The sequence below is a fragment of the Elgaria multicarinata genome, chromosome 9 (assembly GCF_023053635.1).
Source record: "Elgaria multicarinata webbii isolate HBS135686 ecotype San Diego chromosome 9, rElgMul1.1.pri, whole genome shotgun sequence".
Taxonomy (NCBI): Eukaryota; Metazoa; Chordata; class Lepidosauria; order Squamata; family Anguidae; genus Elgaria; species Elgaria multicarinata.
The window spans coordinates 33,499,247-33,505,437 of NC_086179.1; positions in this window are offsets into that span (position 1 = coordinate 33,499,247).

Below are 6,191 nucleotides of genomic sequence, written 5' to 3' on the forward strand. Positions count from 1 at the left end.
TTTATTCACCTTCCCTCGCCTCCAGAACAGACCCACATTTCATACTGCTGCCAGAATAAAACCCAGCTGGATAGCCTCTAATATTGCACATCACTAGAGCACAATTCCACATCAGGAGACAAAAGTAGCAGACAGCTGGTGGTGGCAGAGGATGTCACATCCTCCAGTTTTCCAATATCCAGGGTAAGAAGGACAGTGCTGGAAGAACAGATCAGAATCTGCAGCAGTCAACAAGAATTTTTCCACTGTGCTGAACCATGTCCCCAAAATGAGTTCAGCACCTTGGTTAGCTCCTTTAGAGTTCTACCTGGTTCTGACAGAAATCCAGAATGGATTCATTATCCTACTGGCATTGGAACAACAGCTTCCACTGAACATTTCTGAAATAACAGTAGCAATGTCGTCTGTACACAGGCATTGCATTATTTATTTAATTTGTATCCCATTGTTCCTCCAGCGAGCTCATTCATTGCTCTCCCTGCCTTTCCCTCATTTTATTCTTGCAACATCTCTGCGAGATTTTTTTTTTAAAAAACTATTTATATTAAGTCTTAAGAATAATGCATACACAAATAAACAAACTGACAAACATTGGGGAAATTTACAGCAAATCAGAGGCAATATATGTTTCAACAATGCTTGGAAGTAAATCGAGTTCATTCATCTAAAAGAGCCCTTCCAGGAAGTACCCTGCACATTTGATGGATGTTGTTCTTTTACTTCATTTCTTGCATAGTCTAGGAAAGAGAACCAAGAGTTGGCAAAAATATCTGGGTCCTGTTGTCCCTCAAGCATTTTAATTTGGCTAGTGAGATTTTCATCTAGGATGACTGTCCACAGGTGGCCATTCCAGAGATCTAAGGTTAGTAGTTTGTCATTCTTACAGTCAGCTGCATTAACTTGTCAAGCAGCGACCATCATGAAAAGCAGCACTTCTTTTTATGGGATATCTCTGAGACCGAATGAGTCACTGGAGCAAGATCACTGCAAATGTCATGGCTGGGAGTGGGAGGGGATCCTCCCACTAGGACTTCATCATCCATGGTTTTCTTAATGATCTCTGGCATGTAAATTAAGGCCACACATGCAAACAAATAAACAAACAAGCATTTACTTGTTATCAGATGAGTTCAGTCAATAGTTAAATGATTCACATACACTTCCTGTTTTTTTTAGAAAAAAGAAACAAGTGTGGTTAGCTTCACAAAGTGCAATATTAAACTAAGAACCCACTCACGGATGCAACACTGCGTGGCAGCACGAAAATACTTTGGTATTTCATGGTTTCCTGTTCGAAAATCAGGACAAACATTCTTCTGTCTATTGCAGTATTCTCTGTCAGAAAAGCCAAACCCATCTGATTAGTTTTACATAACAAGGGTTTAATATAAACAGGCAGATTATTGGGCTCTGCAACATGAGCAAAGGAATAAACAGAGAAGTATAATTATTCTTTATAATTATTTATATAACACTCTGCACATAGTGGTTTAGAGTGTGCAAGAGATCTCTGCACCCAGAAGCTTACATTCTAAAATTCACACATGGAAATGGATTTCAGTACATTTCTAAAATATTAGAGGAACATGCCAGAGAAGTTTCTTTAATGCTCGTTACATATTTCTGTACTATTTTTTGAAATCTTCAGTGGAAGGAATTCATTTTCTGAGATTTCCAAATTCTTATCATGAGTGTAGAAAGCAATAAAGAAAGTGTGTGTGTGTGGAGATGAATGTAAGCAGTAACTGGAAGAAATGAAAACTTGGAAGCCTTGTGAATAATTTCATTTCATTTCATTTATTACATTTCTTCTTGTTACATTACAACTTTCTAGGTGGTTTACAAACATACAAAACCTTTAAAAAACACAATACTGTGCATAATGTAAAAACAGTTTGGCTACAAACATATAAACAGACAGCAGAGCAGTCACAATAATATCTTGCCATTCATTTCTCCTTCACTGCATTATTGCAAAAGTAGTACATCTGGGCTGCATTATTGTGGTAGTGGTATTGCCTTCCTTAAAATATTAACTGAATTTTGATTGCTTTGCAATAAATAATTTGGTTTTAAACACAGGGGCAGATCAATATGTCTTTATGGGAGATGATTCATCTGTCCTTACTGCTAATTATGCGATAATTTCATTAAGCAAGGGAAACAATGGTCTCTCTCAACTGGACAATTTTTCCCTATTATTCTGTGCCATAATAATCTTATCATAATCAAATGAAAGGAGGATATTTAGTCCTGAAAGACAAAGAGCCATCACTTCTATATTCCAGTTGAAATGGGAAATTTGAGCCTTTTAAAATTGTGAAACATTTTCCTGTGCTCAGCATACAAGGAAAAATATTATAAGTACTGGTGTGTGTGTTTGTGTGTGTTTTGTGTGTTTGATACATTTTGCTTTTCACCAAGAATATAAGGTGGTTAACAGCATAAAAATACAACATAATCAAAACAATATCAAAAATGAAAATTTCGTTTTGGTTCAGAAATACTTGAAAATGCCCCATTAGCAAACCTGAATGAGAACACAAACAGGAGTACATTTTCTCTGAAAATGTTTGAAAATTCTGAATTTGTGTTGAAGTTGAAGTTGAAGTGATGGCCATAAATATGGATGGCTTTTAAAGGGGGTTGGATAAATTCCTGGAGGAGAAGGCTATCAATGACTACTAGTCCTGATGGCTATGTGCTACCTCCAGTATCAGAGGCAGCAAGCTTATACACCAGTTGCTGTGGAACGTGGGTGGGAGGGTGCTATTACACCCGTGTCCTGCTTGTGGATTTCTGGTTGATGGCTGGTTGGCCACTGTGTGAACAGAGTGCTGGACTAGATGGACCCTTGGTCTGATCCGGCAGGGTGTTTTTTGATGTTCTTATGTACTTGAAAAATGCACAACTTTCTCCAAATGCACAACTTTTTAAATCACTCACACTCTACTTTTCAGAGGAAATTTGCACAAATTGGGATGTTTGCATAAATTTGGGATTTTGTGGGTGTGCAACTTTCACATTCGATAGCTGTTCATTTTGCCCAATTTTCATGTTTGTGCAAACAAACAGCAATTACGAGTGCAAATCAAAGAGTGACGAGCAGTGAGGTGATGTTCAGAGAATTTTGGTGATCTTGAATATTCCTCGTTTGCTCCATCCCTACTTATACATGCCTAATCAGAAGGAAGCCCCATGAAGTTCAGTGGGCCTCACTCCACAAGTACTGTAAGTGGGTGTAGGAAAGCAGCTATCAAGACTTAATAAGTTTCAACACAGTGCTTGCAAAGATATAGGAGTCAAGTGCTCAGGCCTAGAGTCAGTAGCTGGATAATTAACTGTCCGGTACCAGAATGAGTCCTAATCCAACAAAGCTGTATCAGAAGGAATAATACTGAATACAGAGTCAAATGTTGAGGCCTAGTTAGCAGCTAGTCCCTGAGTGATTTTAACCGGGAGCAAAGCATGGCAGTTATAAAGGAACACGTGGAGGTCCTCTGCCCTGGACCCATTTTGTATCAGCTTGTTTGTTTTTTACAAAAAAATAAACATACAACACATAAAATAAGTAAAAGAGTTCATGTTCAGTTAAAAATGACATATTAAAAATGATTAAGATCAGTTTCATTCACTAAAATTAAGAGCAGGATAAAACAGGGAGGCGGAATGTCAGTTCACTAAAAACTTGATGAAATTAAAAGGCCTAGCAGCTTATCTGAAGCTTAAAAGAGAGGGGCAGGGACAACCGAACCTATGTAGCGATAGAGTTCCACAACCTGAGTGTGGCAATGCAAATGCACCCCCTCTCTCAGCTTTATATATATTGGCTTGGATCCTAGCAAGTTAACATAAGAAAGTTCCTGAGTGCTGGCTGTAGAATACTGGCAGTTGTAGGACTTTTTTCTGTGTAAACACAGACATAGGGTAGCATCATGAGATAACTTCTTTTAGGATCCAAGCCATTGTTCTTTAGGCAAAAGAATTGCTCTCAAGGCAGTTCACAGATGATAAAACGTTTTTGACTTTGTGAAAATAAAACAGCAAAACAATATAAAACAGTTTCAAACAAATTTGGAACAAGGAACGGTAACAACAACAGCCACATGCACCATGCTCCAGTTGATTCCAGTTGATTGCTTAAAGCCTGGTGGAATAGAGTCCCAAACGGAACATAAACAATCCTCTCAAGGGTGTGCAGTCCACAGTTCCAGAGCCACAACTAATAAGGTCCTGCTTCTGGTAGATACCCATTTCACAATATCTGGACCAGAATCTCCTTGACTGATCTGAAAGCCTCCTCGCTCATAGGGGAGAAGATACTCCCTGAAAGTTAATCGGGTCCCAGGCTCTGTAGGGCTTTAAAGGTAGAAACCAGGACCTGTTGAAAGGTCCATAACTTTTTCAAAGGCAGCCTTCTACAGAGCATATAACTGCAATCCAATCCCAATGACAGTGAGGCAGAAATGCCGGTGGGCATCTACCAGTAGTGGGCCCAGTCAGTAAACCAACTGAAGCTGAGAAAAGGCATTTGAAGCCCAAACACATCTCTGGTCATGAATATTATCTTGTAAGTCAAATTAAACTTATAGACAGAATCGGATTTGAGCTTCGAGGGGGCAGCAGTGAACTTTGAGACATCTGTCAGAGCGTTTAATGCCGTACAATACATTAATGCCTGCACTCAGGCCATATATTTGTAAATAAATGCAAAGAAGCCACTAGTGAGCCTCCAGTGATTTCATCTAAAGAAAACCAAACCCAAAGTAAGTGATGAGCCCCTGGACATTCTCACCACATAGCAATACATTGCTGGCAGCCCCATTGTTATGGGCTGACTTAATAGGAAAGAGAATTGCTTCTTAGAATGTGGGATCAAGATATAATGAATAAGACCACTTGGCATATTCATGTCCAACAAGGGAAAATGAGAATCAAAATATCTGGTTAAGAAATATTTCAAAAATGTTTTTTTAAAAGCCAAACATTGAATTTGAGGTTTAACCTCCCTCTGCTGCACTTTCCCCTTACTGTAACAAAGCTGTTATTTTTTTATTCATACGTTTTGATGAATTAGGATGAATTCTATATGAGTTACAGAACTCATCATAACTCATCAAAATATATGAAGTTATATCTGATTGCAAAAAAGAAAAGAAAAGACCAACCTCCAAAACTAAATCAAAACACTTAATACAAATGAAAACATCCAGTCATGTTCTGAATAATTCTAACTCAAGTAAATTGCAGCTGTGATGGCCATGAACCTCTTTCTGCTGTTAATGGCTGGGTTGGGCAACACAAGGTCTGCATGGGACTCCCTGACCTTTTTTGCATACCTCCTCCACTGCCTCTTATTATTATTATTATTATTATTATTATTATTATTATTATTATTATTATTAATTGCATTTGTATACTGCCCCATAGCTGAAGCTTTCTGGGCAGTTCACATAAGTTTGCAGTGTCCCCCAAAATGCAACCATTTGCCACCGAAATTCAGTGGTGCAACAAAAAGAAAAAAGGGGGTTACTTTAAAATGAGGTGCATTTTTTTCTTGAAAGCAAGGTGTACACTTCCTGCATGCTTAGTTTTAAAGGAAAATCACCCCCGCCATTTTTATTTTTTTTTGCCACCAGCTCGCTGCCGAATTTCAGTGGCAAAATTGGCAGCTGCACATCAGCAGGGATGTTGGAGAAATCCACAACAGATTTCAAATGAGTTTGGAATTCTATGAAAATCTGTCCCATGGATTCTGCAGTTGTACATTTCTTTCTGAGTCTTGCGGATTCCGCAAACTCACTGACTGTTTTTTTCACATTTGGGGCAGATTTGCTCTAATTCCTATTAGCGCTAATGCAAATTAGCACAAATCCCCTTACGTGCATTAGTGCTAATATGAATTAGCACAAACAAAATGACATTCTAGTTATAAAAAAATCTGATTCCATCAATGAACAGATGGCAGAAGGAAAGACGGCTGACAACCCACAAAATGTGAATTTAACAAAATTCATACATTCTCACATAGTGGCAGCAATTTCAGGGAGGAAGAGTGGCGACAGTGGGTTTTGGCGTGGGGAAAAAGTGGCCTGCAGACCCATGGAACTTGATCCTTCCTGTTTATGGTATCCCAGAACTACAGGGCTTTTTGGGTTCTGGAAAACATAATCCGCCCAACATTTCTAATG